At 47.6% G+C, this 22944-nt stretch overlaps 1 protein-coding gene across 4 annotated transcripts in view; it reads right to left on the minus strand.

Annotated features, from left to right (window-relative positions):
* LOC101118590 (steroid sulfatase) overlaps positions 1-22944 on the minus strand; it is a 225823-nt gene that overhangs the window by 162259 nt on the left and 40620 nt on the right. For 3 of the 4 annotated variants that reach the window (XM_060407555.1, XM_060407552.1, XM_060407553.1), the window contains exon 2: positions 14108-14237. The gene's annotated coding sequence lies outside the window, so the exon portion shown is untranslated. Of the gene's footprint in view, positions 1-14107; positions 14238-20553; positions 20601-22944 lie in introns of those variants that run through there. The other variant, XM_060407554.1, reaches the window with a different exon arrangement.

A 22944-nucleotide genomic window follows, 5' to 3' on the forward strand; every position in this document is an offset into this window, starting at 1 on the left:
TGTTGTTTACTTGCTCAGTCATGTCCGGCTCTTTGCGACCCATGGACTGTAGCCTGCCAGGCTCTTCTGTCCATGGGATTCTCCAGGCAAGAATCTTGGAGTGGGTTGCCATTTCCTCCTCCAGGGGATCTTCCTGACCCAGGGATCGAACCCACGTCTCCTCCACTGCAGGCAGGTTCTTTACCACTGAGGCATCCGGAAAGCCCAACCAAACTTAACCAGGTTAAACTTGTCCAAAGTGATGGAATGACCACATCCTTGATTGTAAGTCTGCACAGAATCCTCCTCGAGGCATGTGGGAACTGTGAGCTGGCCTGACATCCACAACTAGACACCGGGATCCTCCAGCAAACAATCCTGTGTGTTCGGAGGTCTGCACAGCCTTCCCTGGCGCAAAAGGTAAAGAATCTGCCTGCAATGTGGGAGATCTGGGTTCACTCCCTGGGTCGCGAAGATCCCCTGGAGGAGGAAATGGCAACCCACTCCAATATTCTTGCCTAAAGAATCCCATGGACAGAGGAGCCTGGTGGGCTATAGTCCAAGGGGTTGCAAAGAGTCAGACACGACTTCAGTGACTTAGCAGGCACTCAGGTGGTCTTCTCCAGTCCTCCGCTTGCCGCTGCTGCCGGAGTTTGCTCATCCCATGGAAATGTTTGAGGACCCCACCAAGAGAAACCACATATATCTGCAGAGGTGATTTGAGAGCAGTGTGGTAGCTGTTATTTTTCTGAATAAAAACACAACTCCTGAATAATGCAGAAAAAATCAATCAGCAGCTCTTAAAAATGTGCCTCCTTTTCGTGAGGGAACAGGTGTCATTTTTAATAAAAATGTTAAGCTATGAAAATGGATTACAGGAAAAGAATATGAATTCGCTTGCCAAAGCCACACCGATGAATTATCCTCTCTGATAACTCAATACGTCTGCGTCGTAGATCAGATAATAAGTACATTCACAACATTTTTCAGCCTAACTCTGGCTAGTTCTTCAACTTAGAATTGATATTGTACTCAACAGAGGAACACCCTTGCCTTTTCTTTAGTGCTCCTGGATTCTGCGCTTCCTTGCAGGGGAAAAGAAAAGCTTGAATGACCGAACAATGGGACAAGATGCTTTAATCACCGTATTAGGATGAAATATTTGCAATAGCCATTTTTATTCAAATGATGGACCAGTACTTCCTTGGTGCTCCAGCAGTTAAGACTCTGCTGTCCAGGGGCTTCCTGGGTAGCTCGGCGGTAAGGAATCTGACTGCCCGGGCAGGAGATACAGGCTCAATCCTTGGTCTGGGAGGATCCCTCTTGACTCGGAGCAACTAAGCCTGTGTGCCACCACTACCGTAGCCAACACGCCCTAGAGCCGATGCTCAGCCCCAGGAGATGCCAGGACAATGAGAAGCCCACGCAGCACAAGGCAGAGTAGACCCTGCTCACCAAAACTAGAGAAAGCCCACACATGGCAGAGACGACTCGATGCAGCCAAAACCAAAATCAGTTCAGTTCAGCCGCTCAGTCGTGTCCGACTCTTTGTAACCCCATGAACTGCAGCACGCCAGGCCTCCCTGTCCATCAACTCCCGGAGCCTACTCAAACTCATGTCCATCAAGTCGGTGATGCCATCCGACCATCTCGTCCTCTGTCGTCCCCTTCTCCTCCCACCTTCAATCTTTCCCAGCATCAGGGTCTTTTCCAATGAGTCAGTTCTTCCCATCAGGTGGCCAAAGTACTGGAGTTTCAGCTTCAGCATCAGTCCTTCCAATGAACTGATTTCCTTTAGGATGGACTGGTTGGATCTCCTTGCAGTCCAAGGGCCTCTCAAGAGTCTTCTCCAACACCACAGTTCCAAAGCATCAATCCTTCTGTGCTCAGCTTTCTTTATAGTCCAACTCTCACATCCATACATGACCACAGGAAAAACCATAGCTTTGACTAGACAGACCTTTGTGGGCAAAGTAATGTTTCTGCTTTTTAAGATGCTGTCTAGGTTGATCATAGCGTTCCTTCCAAGGAGCAAGCATCTTTTAATTTCAAAATAAATAAAAATTTTTTAAAAGATGGGCCATCAGCAACGTCACATGACTCAGCAAATGTAAAGTTAGAAGCGAGACTTGTAACCGGGAACTTCCCTGGTGGTTCACTGGCTAAGACTCTGTGCTCCCGATGCAAGGGGACCCTGGTTCGACTCCTGGCCTGGGAACTAGAGCCCACATGAGGCAAGTAATGGTCCTGCATATTTCAGCTAAGACCCAGTGCCTGGGGGGAAAGATGCCCTCGAGGAGGAAAGGGCAACCCACTCCAGGCTTCTTGCCTAGAAAATCCCTTTGATGGAGGAGCCTGAGGGGCTCCAGTCCACAGGGTTGCAAAGAGTCAGACATGACTGAAGCGACTTAAGCACGTAGCTAAACAAACAGAAAGCAAAGAAGGAAGGCTAAACCGTGCACAGCCTCCACCGTAACACACCTGCTGTTCTAGAGCAACGTGAAGTCAGAGGCATTAAACCCACAGAGGGATCTTTAAAAAGAAGCTATTCCATAAATGGTAAACTGGGGGGCAGGGGGGCAAGTTTGAAAGCCAAAAGAAAGTCCAGGCTCTCCACATTTTATTTTATTTACAATGCTATGTTAGTTTCTGCCTACAGTGAAGTGAATCAGCCATATGTATACATATGTCCCTTCCCTCTTGCCCCCCTCCCATCCACCCCGCGAGGTCGTCACAGAGCAGCGAGCTGAGCTCCCAGTGGTATACAGAGGCTTCCCACTAGCTGTCTATTTCACACACGGTCACGTATATACGTCAGGGTCACTCTTTCAGGTCACCCCACCCTCTCCTCCCCGTGTCCATGAAATGGCACCTACTCGTGATTGTAAATGTATGTTAGCTTATGCATTTGATCAACTCACCCCGAATATCAGACTTTAGCAATAAATAAACTTGAAAGATAACTAGAATCAATGGGCTCCCCATCCACCTGATATGAAATATCACACAATTAAATGCACTCGGCAAAACCCGTCAGGCTATGGAAACAAACTGCAAAAAAAAAAAAAGAACTAGAGACTAATGTATAGTTAATAAAAATTTCAAATTCTAAGAAACAACACATGTTTTACGTTATGAAAGCAGGGGATTAGGGAAACATAAAATGAATTGGTAAATTTCCATTATGCTTTCAAATCCAGAGGGGATTTTAATAAAAATAGAGAAACAAAGCACTGTGGCGAAAAGCAATATAGAGATGTTGTTAAAGCTGATACGTAGTAATGCAGCGGTATAGGTTAAAATAGTATTATATCAACTGCTCATTGGCAATAGATTATATAATTCTAAAACCTGAACACCGCACTTCTCAAATTATAAAAATCTAACTACAGACATTTTATTGCTATCAAGGCCTTCCAAACTTTTATAGAGAAAAGGAAAAAATGACAGGCTGTTGTATACATTATTTTCTGATTTCAAATAGGACATTTGAAACCTGAAACAGTATCATAAACTATCTTACCATACAATTCACCTCTGAAATGCAGATTTTAACATGCACTTCATATGGGAAAAAAAAAAATAAGCAGAACACATGTGATGCCGTATAAACACTGGAACTGCAAGAGCTGCACCTCAGTGACTGTCAGTGAAACAACTAATACACTCACTGAAAAAGGCACAAAATTCCAGTTACTTAGTTTAAAATTGTGCTCCATTCTTAACAGAAAAAAAAAAAAAAAAAGCACTTGCTTGTGCCAGGTGGCTCTGTTCCTCCCTGGAATCCCAGGTAGCCAAGTAGGAGGTAATGTTTACCAGGTATGGAGTTTCATCATATCTGGCCGACAGGAAGGTTGAGAAATCCCAGATCAGAGGTGAAGATCATTGCTTACAGTATGTAAGTTTGAGGCCAAATCAATCAGGAAGGAAACTTTTTTTTTTTTTTTAAACAATGTAACCTTCTTCGTTGATTAAAATCCAAAGAATATCATTTAATGGCAGGATTGATATAGTGGAGACGGGAATGGCAACCCAATCCAGTATTCTTGCCTAGAAAAATCTCATGGACAGATGAGCCTGGTAGGCTATACTCCATGGGGTCGCAAAGAGTTGGACACACCTGAGCGATTTCACTGTCTCTCACTTGATACAGCAGAGGGACCTTTTTTTTTTTTTTCCATCTATGTATTTGTCTAAAAAAACCAACTTTATTTCTTTGACTGCACCAGATCTTCACTGTAGCATGCGTTATCTTTAGTTGTGGCATGTAGGGTCTTAGTTCCTTGACCAGGGATTGAACGCGAGACCTCTGCATTGGAAGCACGGAGTCTTAGTCAACAGACCACCAGGGAAGTTCCAGGGTAAGGTCTTAAAGCTGGGACTCAGAGCAAGGGTTTCAACAATAATTCAATAATTACTTACTAAACATCTACAAGGCACCCTGCATTGCTGGAACCCCGTGAGTGAGCAGTGTATGTTTCCTATGCTTACAGTGGTGGTTTTAGTTGCGTCTGACTCTTTTGCGACTCCATATACTGGAGTGAGTAGCCGTTCCCTTCTCCAGGGGACCTTCCCAATCCAGGGATTGAACCCAGGTCTCCCACATTGCAGGTGGGCTCTGTATCAGCTGAGCCACCAGGGAAGCCCAGGAATACTGGAGTGGGTAGCCGTTTCCTTCTCCGGGGGACCTTCCCAACCCAGAGACTGAACCCAGGTCTCCCACATTGCCGGAGGATTCTCTATCAGCTGAGCCACCAGGGAAGCCCTCCTCTGCTTATAGAGCTTGCAAAGTGAAAGTGAAAGTGTCATTCAGTCGTGTCTGACCCTTTCTGACCCCATGGACTGTAGCCCACCAGGCTCCTCTGTCCATGGGATTCTCCAGGCGAGAATACTGGAGTGAGTAGCCGTTCCCTTCTCCAGGGGATCCTCCCAACCCAGGGATAGAACCTGGGTCTCCCACTTTCCGGGTAGATGGTTTACCATCTGAGCCACCAGGGAAGCCCCATATAGAGCTTGCAAAGCATTTGCAAAAACACACGGGATTTAAATCAACACTGGACAAGGAATACATCGACGTTGATATGAAACTGTCAATGGGACCAGCGTGCGTGGACCGTGGTGTGGGCATTACTGGCCCGAGGCCCGGGGCAAGGAAAAGCTGGCTGGTGCCCACAGGAGGATAAGAACATGGCTGGTAGGGGGGATTTCATAAGATAAGAAGAAAGCAAGGGTGACCCACATGCTAGAAGGGCCTGATGGGGAACCCCAACTGGAGCTCTGTGATAGCCTGCACAGGTGGGGTAAGGGTGGGAGGTTGGAGGGAAGTTCAAGAGGGAGCACCCCATGGACTATACAGTCCGTGGAATTCTCCAGGCCAGAATACTGGAGTGGGTAGCCTTTCCCCTCTCCAGGGGATCTGCCCAACCCAGGGAACGAACCCAAGTCTCCCGCACTGCAGGCGGACTCTTTACCAGCTGAACTACAAGGGAAGCCCAAGAATACTGCAGTGGGTAGCCTATCCCTTCTCCTGGGGATCTTCCTGACCCAGGAATCGAACCAGTGTCTCCTGCCTTGCGGCCGGATTCTTTATGAACTGAGCTACAAGGGAAGCCCCAAAACACTGGAGTGGGTAGCCTGCCCCTTCTCCAGGGGACCTTCCTGACCCAGGAATTGAACCGGGGTCTCCTGCATGGCAGGTAGCTTCTTTACCAACCGAGCTATCCGGGAAGCCATGACTTATGTACATTTATGGCTAACTCACGTTGATGTATGGCAGAAGTCAAACCAATACTGCAAAGCAATTATCCATCAATTCAAATAAAAAGTAACAAAATATATGGGGGGGAAAAACAGGCCTGAGGAACATGGAGGGTGCTGGGAGTCGGATCATAGAGACTGTTCCAGCCATGGTTCTGGAATTCCACCTGCCTTCTGAGGGAAAGGCATTTGGAGAGCTCTAACAGGGACAGTTAAGGACAGGGAGGCCTGGCGTGCTGCAGTCCACGGGGTCGCAAACAGTCGGGCACGACTGAGCAACCGAACAACAAACAGGGCCAGGGGTAGGACCAGAGCTGGGTCTTGAGAAAGCTCCCCTGCCAGGGTGCTGGGGAAGATAGTGAAGGATGTAGACAGGTCACTGGAGGCCAAACCCATGAAATGAAGCCAGCTCAGCCCCAGGCGTGACTGGTCCAGATGGAGAGACAGGCGGCAGCTAAGAAGGTGACCCAGAGGCTGTGGGAGTTTTTCTTTTTTTACATTAGAGTGCTGTTGCTGTTTTTGTTTAGCCACCAAGTCATGTCCAACTCTTTGCGACCCCGTGGACTGCAGCACACCAGGCCTCCCCGTCCATCACCAACTCCTGGAGCTTGCTCAAACTCATGTCTATCGAGTCAGTGATGCCATCCAACCATCTCATCCTCTGTCGCCCCCTTCTCCTCCGCCTTCAGTCTTTCCCAGCATCAGGGTCTCTTCCAATGAGTCAACTGTTGGAAGGAGTGATGCTGAAGGTGAAGCTCCAATACTTGGGCCCCCTGTGCAAACAGCTGACATGAGAGTTTTGTGTCTAAATGCAATTTCTTCCAAGATAATCCCTGTGGCTTGACAGTCATGCCACTAAAGAAATCTCAGCTACGACGCAGGGGAGGCCACAGACAAGAGTTCACTTGTCTCTGTGTAAATAACTGAGCGGGAGTCAGCCTCATGGCTTAAACGACAAACAGGTGGAGAAATCAGGAGGTAGTGTTTATGTTTGACTGTCTTCATCATCTTTAGAGCCACAGGGATCTGGTTTCGCCAAGGACCACCCACCACCACGCTGCAGACCGATGGCCTGAAAGAGAAGCAGAACAGCATGGCCAGCACAGGCTCCCCAGAGTCAGGGGAAGGAGGATACACAACATCGACCTCTTATGATTGGTCCTCTGTACAATTTTAAAAACCAAAAAAATCAGTGGAGCAAAACCACCTGTTCAAACAGGAGCAGCAAAATAAAACTTCATATGCATTTCCCCCCAAAAATCCTTTAACACATTCTTTTTCAACTCTGCAAAATAGTTGAAAACAAACACAGGTAGAGTCCTTCACGTAGGGTGGCTGCGTTTCAGTGTTGCCACATTTGGTTGCTTGCTTTCTGTGTCCATGTGTACACGTACATGCATGCATACAGACGCAACTATGCGTTCGTCATACACAGCGGGAAATGGCAACCCACTCCTGTATTCTTGCCTGCAAAAGCCCACGGACAGGGAAGCCTGGCAGGCTACAGTCCACGGGGTCCCAGAGTCGGACCTGACTGAGGGACTGACCACATGCATACGTCATACAGTTTTTTCTGCATCACAAGATGTTAAAAGGATAGGGCTTCCCTGGTGGTTCAGCTGGTAAAGAATCCAGCTGCAATGCAGGAGACCCCAGTTCAATTCATGCGTTGGGAAGATCCCCTGGAGAAGGGACAGGCTACCCACTCCAGTATTCTTCCCTTGTGGCTCAGCTGGTAAAGAATCCACCTGCAATGCAGGAGACCTGGTTTCGATCCCTGGGTTGGGAAGATCCCCAAGAGAAGGGAAAGGCTACCCACTCCAGTATTCTGGCCTGAAGAATTCAGTCCATGGGGTCGCAGAGTCGGAAACGACTGAGCGACTTTCACTTTAAAGGGGTGCACTCATATTTGCGTGCCATGATGCTTCAGAGTGAGCTGCATACACAGCGGCACTTCGCCCCCTAAGTATTTTGATCTGGGTCTCCTAGAGCAGAGGTCCCCAACCCCAAGCCATGGAGCTGTCGTGCTCTGCGACCAGTTAGGAAGCAGACCTCAGAGGAGGAGGTGAGTGGCAGGTGAGCATGCCAAGCTTCACCTGTATTCACAGCCGCTCCCCACTGTTCACATTAACGCCAGAGTGCCTTAGATTCTCAAAGGAGCACAGCACGCTTTGGATGTGATTGTGTTTCATCACCCCCAGACGGGACCTGCAGGAAAACAGGCTCAGGGTTCCCATAGATTCTCCATTATGCCGAGTTGGATCATTATTGCATTAGTTATCACGATGTAATAATAACGGAAATAAAGTGTCCAATAGATGTAATGCCCTTGATTCGTCCCCAAACCATCCATTACCCTGTGTCCGTGGAAGAAAACTATCTTCCACGAAACCAGTTCCTGGCGCCAAAAAGCTTGGGGACAGTTGTCTTATTAAACTAAGGATAGCTTCTCCCCCACCACAATATGATAAAAACTGTTCCGAGTAGCACTGATTCCATCAACAAACCTACACAGTCCCCAAGTACATGTACCACTTGGCTCTTTTTTTTTACCAGTCTGGGAGCCGTCTGAGACTCAGGTATCATTATGCTTCCGGGTCCTTCTGAGATCTGGAACGGTCCCGCCACCCTTGACCTTTCTTGGGGTTTTTTTGTGACATTGACTTTCGGGGGGAAGAATTTACATCAGTTGTCTTAGACGATGTAGTACGTTCTGGGTTAGCCTGCTTAGTTCTGAGCAGATTCAGGTTGAACCTTTTTGGCAGAGATATTACACCATTTTTTTTAACGAATTTTTTTTTAAATTATTTCTTTATTTTTGGCCGTGCTGGGTCTTCGTTGGAGGGCTTTCTCTACTTGTGGTGAGCGGGGGCTACTCTCTATATTTAGGGTGCAGGCTTCTCACTGGGCTTCCCTGGTGGCTCAGTTGGTGAAGTATCCATTTGCAATGCGAGAGATCTGGGTTCGATCCCTGGGTTGGGACGATCTCCTGGAGGAGGGCATGGGAACCCACTGCAGTGTTCTTGCCTGGAGAATCCGCATGGACAGAGGAGCCTGGCGGGCTACAGTCCACGGGGTCGCAGAGAGTCAGACATGACTGAGCGACTGAGCACAGCCTTTTCATTGCAGGCAGCACGTGCTTAGTGAAAAGGCACAGTCTTTTCATTGCAGCAGCTTCTCTCGTTACGGACCTCGGCTCTAGGGCATCCCGGCTTCAGTAGCCACGGCACGCGGGCTCCAGAGCAGACACTCAGTAGCTGTGGAGCACAGGGCTTTGTTGCTCCGAGCCACACAGGATCTTCTCGGACTGGGGATCCAACCCACGTCTCCAGAATGGGCACGTGGGTTCTTTACCTCTGAGCCACCAGGGAAGCCCTATACCGGTTGCTCAGGGCCCGGATATGGAGACAGGACATGGAAGCAACCTAGATGTCCATCAGCAGATGAACGGATAAGAAAGCTGTGGTACATATACACAGTGGAATATTACTCAGCCGTTAAAAAGGACGCATTTGAATCAGTTCTAATGAGGTGGATGAAACGAGCCTATTATACAGAGTGAAGTAAGCCAGAAAGGAAAACACCAATACAGTATCAGTTCAGTTCAGTTCAGTCGCTCAGACGTGTCTGACTCTTTGCGACCCCATGAATCGCAGCACACCAGGCCCTCCTGTCCATCACCAACTCCCAGAGTTCACTCAGACTCACATCCATCGAGTCAGTGATACCATCCAGCCATCTCATCCTCGGTCGTCCCCTTCTCCTCCTGCCCCCAATCCCTCCCAGCATCAAAGTCTTTTCCAATGAGTCAACTCTTCGCATGAGGTGGCCAAAGTACTGGAGTTTCAGCTTCAGCATCATTCCTTCCAAAGAAATCCCAGGGCTGATCTCCTTCAGAATGGACTGGTTGGATTTCCTTGCAGTCCAAGGGACTCTCAAGAGTCTTCTCCAACACCACAGCTCAAAAGCATCAATTCTTTGGTGCTTAGCCTTCTTCACAGTCCAACTCTCACATCCATACATGACTACTGGAAAATCTAGCCTTGACTAGATGGACCTTAGTCGTCAAAGTAATGTCTCTGCTTTTGAATATGCTATCTAGGTTGGTCATAACTTTCCTTCCAAGGAGTAAGCGTCTTTGAATTTCATGGCTGCAGTCACCATTTGTAGTAATTTTGGAGCCCCCAAAAATAAAGTCTGACACTGTTTCCACTGTTTCCCCATCTATTTCCCATAAAGTGATGGGACCAGATGCCATGATCTTCGTTTTCTGAATGTTGAGCTTTAAGCCAACTTTTCCGCTCTCCTCTTTCACTTTCATCAAGAGGCTTTTTAGTTCCTCTTCACTTTCTGCCATAAGGGTGGTGTCATTTGCATATCTGAGATTATTGATATTTCTCCCAGCAATCTTGATTCCAGCTTGTGCTTCTTCCAGTCCAGCGTTTCTCATGATGTACTCTGTGTATGAGTTAAATAAGCAGGGTGACAATATACAGCCTTGACATACTCCTTTTCCTATTTGGAACCAGTCTGTACCTTGTCCAGTTCTAACTGTTGCTTCCTGGCCTGCATACAGGTTTCTCAAGAGGCAGGTCAGGTGGTCTGGTATTCCCATCTCTCAGAATTTTCCACAGTTCACTAATGCATATATATGGAATTTAGAAAGATGGTAACGATGACCCTATATTCGAGACAGCAAAAGAGACAGAGTCTTTTGGACTCTGTGGGAGAAGGCGAGGGTGGGATGATTTGAGAGAATGGCATTGAAACATACATATTATCATATGTGAAACATCAGCAGTCCAGGTTCGACGCATGAGACAGGGTGCTCAGGGTCGGTGCACTTGGCTGACCCAGACGGATGGGATGGGGAGGGAGGTGGGAGGGAGGGGGTTCAGGATGGGGAACACATGTACACCCGTGGCGGTTTCACGTCAAGTATGGCAAAAACCAGTACAATATTGTAAAGTCATTAGCCTCCAACTAAAATAAATAAGTTAAAATAAAAAAGAGGGCTGCAATAACAAAGTGTCCCACTCTTGGGGTGTCCTGGTTAAGAGGACAGCCTCCAGATTGCTCTGTTTTATATTCCACTGTCCCTCTTAATGGGCCTTCTCCATCATTCTTTCTGAGATGCACAATACAGGCACTGTAATTTTTTTTTTTCGGTTGGGATTATCTTGACACCCAAATGTGCCTATGATCATGGGTATTTGCTGCCGTCAAATATCCTCATTAAGGATTTACAGTCCACTTGAGGAACCTTTTCATCATCATCAAAGGATTAAAGAGAAAAAAGGAAAAAACGACTTGACTATCCCACCAGATAGTCAGGCAGAGTAAGCAACAGACAGGTCGGGTCAAATAAACTGACATCGCATTAAAAGAAGATTTTTTTCCTTTTTTTTTAGTTCGTAAGAAAACTCTAATGTCTCTAATAAATCGTTTTGGGGATGGAAATAAATTAGAAAGAGGAGAGACAAGATCAAAGCATTTCCTTGATTATTATCAAAGTCTTCATCCACTTAAAGGAAAGGGACGTTTTTATATATAAGAACCCCAAACGCTGGATTTCGAAGTACATTGAAACACCTCGTGAGGGGACTTCCCTGGGAGGGGAGGGTCCAATTTTTAAGACTCCTTGCTTCCCTTGCAGGGCATGCGGGTTCCATCTCGGGTCGAGGATCTAAGATCCCACATACCCTGCGGCAAGGCCAAAGAAAATCCCCCTCAAGGATGCCTTTATGTTGGTAAGATATAATGGATATTGTTATTAGGTGTTTAGGAAGAGGTATTTTAATCCCCACCGAAAGATTCTCACTTTGCATCAGAACATTCAAAAAGGATAATGCATTGTCATATTAACTTATCATGAATTAATCATGAGTCTTTTTTCAGCTGCACATTTTTAATTAGCTACCAACTTTGTGAAATTTTTTTTCCCCAAGCTCTGCTAGCTGGGTCCAAAGAATGCCAATCTCCTTCCAGACTAAAACAATAATAACAAAAAAAAATTTCTCAAAGCATTCCCTTGCAAATCATACTGCTGTTTTCCAGAGGAATAAAAATAAAACTCTTACTTAGCAGGTGCTTAAGGCTTTGAAAGCTGGGTTGGAAATCAAAGCCGGCTCCCACATTAACAACACATTGAGAAAATAAAGTATCCCTTATAAAATCCCCCAAAAGTTGGTTTCTCAAAAGAGAAAGGAACCCAAGATCCTTTCAAAGAACAAATTACAGAAATCACAATAGAAAATGAATCTGTTAAGCCGCTCAGCATTAAGAAGTAATGCAAGCCCAGACTAGAAGCCTCTGGGGATGTTTCCTCTACGACCAGAAAACCTCTGCCTCAGGGGTTTAAATTTAATACAAAAAAAAAAAAAAAATTCCTAAAAGATCATTGTCTTTTTCTACTCTTTAATTTGGATTCTAATTCTAATCCCTCAAAGTAAAATACCAGTGACTCTTCCAGGAAGAAAAAAGATTTAGTCTCCTGCTGCACTGACGGGCGGGTTTCTCCACTTGACGGTCCTGACAGTGGAGGCTGGGGAACGAGTGACTGTGGGCTGTCTGTGCATTTCCAGAAAGGTGACCGACATTTCTGCTTCCATCACACTGACTCCAGGAGCTGAGCCCCTCCACACTTAGGAAACCCAAAATACCCTCCAGTTCAGTTCAGTTCGGTCACTCAGTCGTGTCTGACTCTTTGTGACCCCATAGACTGCAGCACGCCAGGCCTCCCTGTCCATCACCATCTCCCGGAGTTCACCCAAACTCATGTCCATCGACTCTGTGATGCCATCCAACCACCTCATCCTCTGTTGTCCCCTTCTCCTCCTGCCTCCAATTTTTCCCAGCATCAGGGTCTTTTCCAATGAGTCAGCTTTTTGCATCAGTTGGCCAGTGCATTGGGGTTTCAGCTTCAACATCAGTCCTTCCAATGAACACTCAGGACTGATCTCCCTTAGGATGGACTGGTTGGATCTCCTTGCAGTCCAAGGGACTCTCAAGAGTCTTCTCCAACACCACAGTTCAAAAGCACCAGTTCTTCAAATATATCCCCCAGATGTTGCCAAATCCCCTCTGGAAGGCAGAATCGCCTTCAGGGAGAAGGGCTTGCCATCAGTAACCTCAGAGTCCCAAGCTGCATTTGGAGGACAGTTACATCTGTCTGCAGGCTTCCCAGATGGCCCTAGTGGGAAAGAACCCGGCTGCCAATACAGGAGACACAAGAGACGCGGGTTCGATCCCTGGGTCGGGAAGATGCCCTGGAGGAGGAGGGCGTGGCAACCCACCCCAGTATTCTTGTCTGGAGGCTCCCACGCACAGAGGAGCCTGGCAGGCTACAGTCCACGGGGTCGAACAGAGTCAGACACGACTGAAGAGCCTTAACGTGCACGCCTGCATCTGTCTGCAACCCACCATCTCGGCTGGCAGGACCATCCAGGTATTGACCCTACTTCTCCTAAACAAAGCACACCCTTTACAGTTCATAACCGCCCTCTGCGCTTCCACTGTATAGAGGAAACCCTGGGCCCAGGAAGGTAAGTCCAGTCTCCGAGACCAGGAGGCCAGCGGGGGACGGGGGAGGGGGCTGGCAGTCAAAGCCTTGACTCTGCGTGGTTCCATCTCTGGGAGCCTTCGGGTACCACTGTGACCCGTATCTTCTCTGACAGCATCTCCGTGCCCGTTGCCTGGGTCTGTTGCTATGGAGGTCAGTAAATGCTCCCTAGCACCACCCTCATATCACAATATCAGAGCATCAGGAAGATGCAGCCTTTGAGACTTTCCTGGAGGTCGAGTGGTCAAGAACCCACCTGCCAAGGCAGGGTATGCAGGTTCGATTCCTCATCTGGGAAGATTCCACATGCCTCAGGGCAACTAAGCCCAGGGTTCAGGCGCTGAGCCAGGTCTGACTCTGCAACCCCACAGACTGTAACCCACCAGGCTCCTCTGTCTCATGGGATTCTCCAGGCGAGAATAATGGAGTGGGTTGCCATTTCCTCCTCCGGGGAATCTTCCCGACCCAGAGATCCAACCCACGTTGCCTGCATTGGTAGGCAGATTCTTTACCATTAGCAACCTGGGAAGACCCGTATTATTATTTTTTACTTTAACTTTAAATATTTGGGAGCTGGGGCATCGCACGTGCCATGCAGGATCCTAGTTCCCCGACCAGGGATCGAACCTGTGTCCCGTGGAGCAGAAGTGTGGATCCTTAACCAGGGAACCACCAGGGAAGTCCCACGAAACACCACCATAAAGGGCCCAAAATACCCATGTGACTCAGACAACACAGCCGGAGCACAGTGTGAAAAGGGGATGACATTTTCAGACTGAAAACATCCCTACACGCACAGCTTGTACTTACACTGACAACAGTTTCAGATGGTCTTGGGTGCTTGTCCTCCGGATGTTACCTTCCCGAGACCACCATGTGCAAGGAGGGAGACGTGGAGTGCCTCTCTCAGCAGACAGAAGCGGGGTGCACTGTGCTTATCCTGTGAAGCCATCCAAAAGGAGAAGAATCAGATACTGAGTCATCACATTCTGAAACAATTTCACGAAACGCGCTCTTTCTGGCCTCAGGGTAGCCTCCTGCTGCCTGTTGCTTCTTTTCACGCTCTGCCCAACTCCTACTCATCCACAGGAGTCAGCTGAGGGGCCACCTCCTCAGGGAAGCCCCCCGTGATTTACACAGTCTAAAGCAGTTGCCTCACAGTTGCTGAATCCTGGCACTGCTCCCTATCCTCCCCAGAGCAATTGTCACTATTTGCCATTGTCTATTTGTTTGGTTTGGTTTTATGTGGTTATCCTGTCCTTTACATAACCTCAAAGGGTCAAGAGGGTAGGAACATTTCTCTCTCATAGCAACTTCTCTACAAATATTTTCCCAGTAGAGCTGGGCTCACAGACCAAGGCAAATGGGACTATGTCCCTGTCTGGTTTTGGAGCCAACTAAGAAGGTTTTCACATTTTAAACAGCTGAAAAAAGAACGTTTTTGTGTGACACATTAAAAGAACGTGAAATTCATATTTCCAGGTCCATAAGCAAAGTCAAAAAATACAGCAACACTCATTCACTTACTTATTATCTGTCTGCCCTACGCTACGAAGTCCAAGTTGAGCAGTTGTGAGGAAGATTGCTTGGCATGAAAACCTGAAAATATTTTACTATCTGGCTGTCTATAGGAAAAGTTTTCCAATCTCTGGTCTCGAAGCCCCACATGAAATGAAAATGAACTCAAAGAAAGCCAAATCAATGGTTTTGAACATACTATAGAATATGCGTGTGTGTGTGTGTGTGTGTGTGCGCGCGCGCGCGCATGGTAAGTTCCTCCAGTCGTGTCCGACTCTTTGATACCCCCTGGACTGTGGCCTCCTGACAGGCTCCTGTGTCCAAGGGATTCTCCAGGCAAGAATACTGGTGTGGGCTGCCATTTCCTTCTCCAGGGGATCTTTCCAACCCAGGGATGGAAGCCATGTCTCCTGTGTGTCCTGCACTGCAGGAGAATTCTTTACCCACTGAGCTATCTGGGAAGCCCCCCCACACACACAGACACACACACAGACACACACACCTACACACACTTGTATGTACACATACACACACACATATATATACGCGTGTATATACATATTCCACTCTATATACATATACATTGGGCTTCCCTGGTGGCTCAGTGGGTAATGAATCTGCCTGCAATGCAGGAGACTTGGGTTCGATCCCAGGGTTGGGAACCTCCCCTGGAGAAGGAAATGGCTACCCGCTTCAGAATTGTTGCCTGGAAAATCCCATCGACAGAGGAGCCTGGCAGGCTATAGTCCATGGGGTCACAAGAGTTGGACACAACTTAGCCACTAAAGTACCTCCATACATATGCACATACATCTGATATCTATGCACATACATATATATACACACATATCATATATATATATATGATACATTTTGGTGTACAGTTGAAACTAAAGTGAAAGTCGCTCAGTCATGTCCAACTCGTTGTGACCCCATGGACTATACAGTCCATGGAATTCTCCAGGCCCGAATCCTAGAGTGGATAGCCTTTCCCTTCTCCAGAGGATCTTCCCAACCCAGGGATCGAAACCAGGTCTCCCACATTGCAGGTGGCTTCTTTACCAGCCGAGCCATCGTAAATCAATCATACTCCAGTAAAAAGTTAAAAGTTTAGGTTCGATGCAGGATACAGGATGCTTGGGGCTGGTGCACTGGGATGACCCAGAGGGATGGTATGAGAAGGGAGGTGGGAGAGGGGTTCAGGATTGCAAACAGGTGTACACCCGTGGTGGATTCATGTTGATGTATGGCAAAACCAATACAATATTGTAAAGTAAAAATAATAATAATAATTAAAAGTTTAAACATATTTAAAATAAAATGAATTTTTTCTTTCATTTAAAGAGCAAAGCATGGGAATAGGGTGATGTCAGCATTGACCCTTTACCTCTGCCAGGCACGGTCACCTCTCCTGACCCTTCCTTCACCCTCACATTATCTGCCCAGATTAAGACCATAAGGACGTGAATTGGAACAACGGGGTGACTCCCCTTGGAAGATCCAATTCAACACAATCCTCTCTCATGCCCACATCTGTTATTTACAGAAAGCAGATTTAGGAGATGGGCATGGAAGCCCTCTGACCACTTTATGTGCCACTTTAGGAAGAGGAACCAAAAAGAACAAACACGTCTAACGGGAGCAGGTCACCAGGCCTTTATGAAGAGGAGTGAACACACCTAAAGGGATTAAGTCACAATGCCTTTCACAGCGGTGTTGCCACAAGGAACCAGATCTGTAGAAGGAAAAGACAAAACGGAAGCCTAGCAGCCCACGCTCAGAGGGCACTTTGCAGAATAACAGCGGGATAGTCTGAGCCACGGCGATTTTGCCCCACGCGGGTCACTAGACAATGCCTAGAGGCATTTCTGAAACTCAGACGTGGAGAGGGAGACTACTATTGGCCCCCAGTGGGGAGAGGGCACAGATGTTGCTAAATATCTCATGAAGCACAGGACAAACCCCCCCTCCCCACCCCTGCCACCAAGAACGAGGTGTTCTCACTCATCACTAGTGCCAAGGCTGAAAAACTGCATCAGACGATTGGTCCAGTAAGCGTTAAACTGGCTCTGATGCTAGAGACTGGCAGGAAAAAAAAAAAACGGATTGGAAGAGGGTCATACGTAGTTTGTCCAAACAATGACCCACAGCCAGTGATAACTGAGATTTTGCCTGTGTGTACACACCCAGTCCTGTCCGACTCTATTGACCCCGTAAACTGTAGCCCACCAGGCTCCTCTGTCCATGAGATTCTCCAGGCAAGAACACTGCAGTGGGTTGTCATTTCCTCCTCCAGGGGAATCTTCCCCACCCAGGAATCGAACCGAGGTCTCCTGCATCGGCAGCTGGCTTCTTTACCACCGAGCCGCCCGGGAAGCCCCACAGGTATGTGTACAGGTGTTTTACTTATTTTGAATTGCTACACCTCGCGTTTTCCTTAGAGATAGGAAGTGCCCAGGGTGTTGACATCCTCACACAATTTAATTTACCAGTATACGAATACACTGTAACTATTACAGCACTTGTCTTCATGCAACCAATGGGGAGAGATTTTCATACATTTTTCTGCACGAATATTAACACCTTTGATTACCGACTGCTGCCTGCACCTGCTGGTGGTGGGGGGCGGGGGTGTGCGTCCTATGAGATCTCGAAAAGACACATGTTGCTTCGTAAAATATGCATAACTCAATTCCAGAGTACCACTGGCTCCAAGGACTTCAGGTGAGAAACTCTGTATCTATAGCCAGGGTGTGTTGAGAGCTTGTGTTACCCAGGACTGTGAAAATCCTGGGAGTTTAATCAGAGCCAGGGCCAAGTTGTCGGAGAAGGCAATGGCACCCCACTCGAGTACTCTTGCCTGGAAAATCCCGCGGGCGGAGGAGCCTGGTAGGCTGCCATCCACGGGGTCGCTAAGAGTCGGACACGACTGAAGCGACTTAGCAGCAGCAGCAGGGCCAAGTTGTCATTATGTATCAACATCTGGAATTAACAAATCAGATAGCTGACCCTTCCAAAGCCCTGTTTCCCACAGCCGGGACTCAGTTATGTGGCTGAGAAGTTGGGTCAATTTTCAAATCCACAAACGAAAATACTATGATTTCAGTTCATGCATGAGTGTTCAGCCGCTCAGTAGTGTCTGACTCTTTGAGATGCCATGGACTGTAACCCTAGCCAGGCTCCTCTGTCCACGGATTCTCCAGGCAACAATACTGCAGTGGGTTGCCATTCCCTTCTCCAGGGGATCTTCCCGACCCAGGGATTGAACCCGCATCTCCTGTGTTGGCAGGTGGATTCTTTATCAATGCGCCACCTGGGAGGCCCTATCAATTTCCAGTATAATCATCTGTAAATCCTTCAACTATTGAATCTATGATCATCATCTGGAAAGTCTTCAATTATTGACTGTATCGTCATTTGTATACCCTTCAATTACTGAGTTTATGAATATCTGTAAGCCTTCAATGATTGAGTCTATGAAAATTTGTAACCCTTCAATTATTGACATCATCATCGTCTTATAAATCCTGCAATTATTAGGTGTATCATCACCTAAACCCTTCAACTGTTGAATCTGTCCTCATCTGTAAACCCATCTCATCAGAGGATGAGATGGTTGGATGGCATCACCGACTCAGTGGATACGAGTTTGAGTAAATTCCCAGAGTTGGTGACTGACAGGGAGGCCTGGCATGCTGCAGTCCACGGGGTTACAAAGAGTCGGACGTGAATGAGTGATGAACTGAACTGAACTGTAAACCCTTTAATTATTTAATCTTTGCTCATTTGTTCAGCTCAGTTTGGTTGCTCAGTTGTGTATGACTCTTTGACCCCATGGACTGCAGCACCCCAGGCCTCCCTGTCCATCACCAACTCCTAGAGCTTGCTCAGACTCATGTCCACTGAGTCGGAGATGCCATCCAACCATCTCATCCTCTGTCATCCCCTTCTCCTCCTGCCCTCAATCTTTCCCAGCATCAGGGTCTTTTCAAATGAGTCAGCTCTTCACATCAGGTGGCCAAAGTACTGGAGCTTCAGCTTCAGCATCAGTCCTTCCAGTGAATATTCAGGACTGATTTCCTTTAGGATGGACTGGGTGGATCGCCTTGCAGTTCAAGAGACTCTCAAGTTCAAGAGAGTCTCAAGACTCTCTTCTCCAATATCACATTTCAAAAGCATCAATTCTTTGGCACTCAGCTTTCTTCATAGTCCAACTCTCACATCCATACATGACCACTGGAAAAAACCACAGCTTTGACTAGATGGACCTTTGTCAGCAAAGTAATGTCTCTGCTTTTCAATATGCTATCTAGGTTGGTCATAGCTTTTCTTCCAATGAGCAAGCAACTTTTAATTTCATGGCTGCAATCACCATCTGCAATGATTTTGGGGCCTAAGAAAATAAAGTCTCTCACTGTTTCCATTGTTTCCCCATCTATTTGACATGAAGTTATGGGACGGGATGCCATGATCTTTGTTTTTTGAATGTTGAGTTTTAAGCCAGCTTTTTCACTCTCCTCTTTCACTTTCATCAAGAGGTCCTTCAATTACTGAATCTATGATCAATTATGCAGGGTGTACAGGTGATCATTCTTTCACATCAAATCTAAGTGCGGGGAAAATTATAATAAAAAGTTGGGTACACCCATAGCAAACAAAATCAAAGTACAAACTATAACTTTTGGTTCAAAGGTGATTCCTGCAACACCACCTCATAGGACAAAAGTACTTCATCTCAGCCATAAGGACATTTCTGAAACTTCCCTGAACTTATAAGGCCAGCAGTAACTCACTGAACAGCCTGTCTCTGCCATGATGCTGGAGTGCGCTCGCGTTTTGCCGGGTGTCTGATGGTGATAGTCAGGCGGCAGGCTGGGGATTCACCACGGCCGATGGCCAGCGGTCAGAGACCTGCATCCTTGCACAGCGGTGCAGTCTACAGACTCCCTTCCTTGCTGAGGACACGCCCTTGGGGTGTTTGCATCCACACCTCATGGAAGGTCACCTTCCCAGATGGCTCTGCAAAACAGTGCCTCTTATATTCGTCCCCCTTAACTGTCCTTGGTCTGACCTCACCTACTGACTGGTGTTTTCACCACCAGTGATGAAGCTCAGCTGCCTCTTGGGACTTGGCAGCTGGCCAACCAGGCTTCAGAGTCACTATTTTATGCTAAACAGGAAAACTAATTGAGCTCCTGAATATGTGCAGAATCTTCCAAGCTGTATCAGACAAACATCACTTTTGTTTCCATCTAGTCAAAGCTATAGTTTTTTCCAGCAGCCATGTATGGATGTAAGAGTTGGACTATAAAGAAAGCTGAGCGCTGAAGAATGGATGCTTTTGAACTGTGGTGTTGGAGGAGACTCTTGAGAGTCCCTCGGACTGCAAGGAGATCAAACCAGTCCATCCTAAAGGAAATCAGTCCTGAATGTTCATTGGAAGGACTGATGCTGAAGCTGAAACTCCAATACTTTGGCTACGTGATGCGAAGAGCTGACTCCTTGGAAAAGACCCCAGTGATGGGAAAGACTGAAGGCGGGAGGAGAAGGGGATGACAGGATGAGATGGTTGGATGGCACCACCAACTAGATGGACATGAGTTTGAGTGAACTCCGGGAGCTGGTGATGGACAGGGAGGCCTGGTGTGCTGCAGTCCACGGGGTCGCTGAGAGTCGGACATGACTGAGCAACTGAACTGACCGACAGTCCCAGATGTCGCTAGGGGTAAAGAACCCACCTGTCAGTGAAGGAGATGTAGAGATACCCGGTTGGAACCCTGGGTCAGGAAGATCCCCTGGAGGAGAGAATGGCAATCAATCCAGTATTCTTGCCTGGAGAATCCCATGCACAGAGGAGCCTGGCCGGCTACAGTCCATGGGGTTGCAAAGAGTCGGACACGACTGACTGAGTAGGCACATCACATCAGGCTCCATCAGTTACCAGGGAAACAAGGCTCCTCAGCTGGACAACCATCGTCCTTTAATAAACTAGCAGGTGGAGGCATTCTGGCCGAAGGGCACGTCCGATCATGTGAGTAACATGTACACGGAGCAGTGACTGGTCCAGCAGGGGACACTCAGACAGCAAGAAAGCAGCCATGCTGAGTGGCCTGGCGGTGCACGCAGGGAAGCGGCACCCAACTCGAGAGAATAACCTGTCAACCTTGTAATGTCGATTTAAAAATGTGATTTAGAGGCAGACTCATAATTACTTGGTTTCAGTGTAAAAGTATTAATCTAGGAGAGTGGGGGAATTTATGGAATGCGTCAGCTATCCTAGATTAATAATTTTACTTTGAAAGCAACTAACAAATGACCTAATACTCGATCAGGAAAGACCAAGGGCAGGAGGAGAAAGGGATGACAGAGGATGAGATAGTTGGATGGCATCACCAACTCGATGGATGTGAGTTTGAGCAGGCTCTGGGAGTTGGTGATGGACAGGGAGGCCTGGTGCGCTGCAGTCCGTGGATTCGTAAAGGGTCGGACACCACTGAGTGACTGAACTGAACTGATGACTTAAAATCAAAAGAGCTCAGTTTACAGGTGAGAGCATGGGTGCCCATGAGGGGTGAGTGCCTGACCCAGCATCACCCAGAAGCCAGCTGACACCCTGTAAAATCTGAGGTCTCCAGACCCTAATTGATTTGCCTCTCTACAGGGTGAACATTCCTACCTGTTGACAAGCGGTCAACCTTAGCCTCCAAGGGCAACTTTTGTCAGGGGCCTGTATTTGACAGGAGGTGACTTTAACAAGACTGCAAGATAACCTTTCTGGGTGTTTCATCTAGGGCACGTCTACGCATTAAAGGGAGAGAGTTGAGTCAAATCTGACAACATCCATTGGTTGGCCAATTGGTTTGCTTGTTTGGGTAGAGCTTTCACAGGCCAAGTTTCCTGCTAGAATCTCATGAACAGAGGGGCCTGGCAGGCTGCAGTCCCTGGGGTCCCAAAGAGTTGGACTGAAGTGACCTAGCTAGCACGCACAGATGCACGCATGCATGAAATGAGCAGCTGTGAATCTACGGATTCGATGGGGGTGGGTGGGGGTGGGTGGATCTGTAATGACGGGAACCACAGAGGAGTCTTAGTTTGTGCTAGCAAATCTCTTGCGGCCCCATGGACCCACCAGGCTCCACGGTCCATAGGATTTCCCCAAGCAAGAATACGGGAGTGGGTGGCCATTTCCTCCTCCACGGGATCTTCCTGACCCCGGGATCGAACCTGAGTCTCTTGTGTCTCCTGCACGGGCAGGTGGATTCTATACCACTATCGCCACCTGGGGTTCCCTTGTTAGTGAATCAAACAACCCGCACTGCCAAGAACAGCTCAGGATGTGAGGCAATCCTTTGCCATGGATCAAGCGAGCATTTCCACGGGATGGTCTCTAAGAAAGTCATCACCACCGTCTGAAATTAGGTGCATAAAGTGCAGACACATGAACCCAGGTGGGGCAGCCAAAGCATCCGCTGTTATGAGCTTTGGAACTTTGAAAAGACAGATGCTGTTTTCGTGGATTTTTACCTTCCTAAGGACTAGGTCTGAGGCAGTGGGTCTGCTATCCTGTCAAAGTGCATAGAAAATGCCTGGGTAGACTTGGAAACTAGAGCACCACGCCTTTTTTTTTTTTTTCTGGCTGCACCAAATGGCATCTACTTGCAATGTGGGAGACCCGGGTTTGATCCCTGGGTCGGGACGATCCCCTGGAGAATGGAATGGCAACCCACTCCAGTACCCTTGCCTAGAAAATCCCACGATGCAGGAGCCTGGTGGGCTACAGTCCACGGGGTCCCAAAGAGTCGGACACGACTGAGCGACCTCACTTTCATCTTAAGTGTTTCGATGAGTTTGTTTGGGCTTTTTGGTCTTCCTGACATGACGTTTCTCTGCCACTTGCCCAGCCTCCCAAACATCCCCTTTCAAAGTTTGGCATCTTTTTTTTTTTTCTATACCAACTTCCTACTCTCTCCCTTCCCCACTGGGATCTTTAAGGATTTGTGATTGCCATGGCAGATATTCATGTGTGAGTCGATTCTAATGTTTGAGTCATTTCTTTCTCACAGTCCCTGGCCCGGAGATAAAATCTATCTTTATCTGAACGACTCTAAGCCTCGGGGCACGTGTTGACC

This window comes from Ovis aries, chromosome X (assembly GCF_016772045.2).
Source record: "Ovis aries strain OAR_USU_Benz2616 breed Rambouillet chromosome X, ARS-UI_Ramb_v3.0, whole genome shotgun sequence".
NCBI classification, from domain to species: domain Eukaryota; kingdom Metazoa; phylum Chordata; class Mammalia; order Artiodactyla; family Bovidae; genus Ovis; species Ovis aries.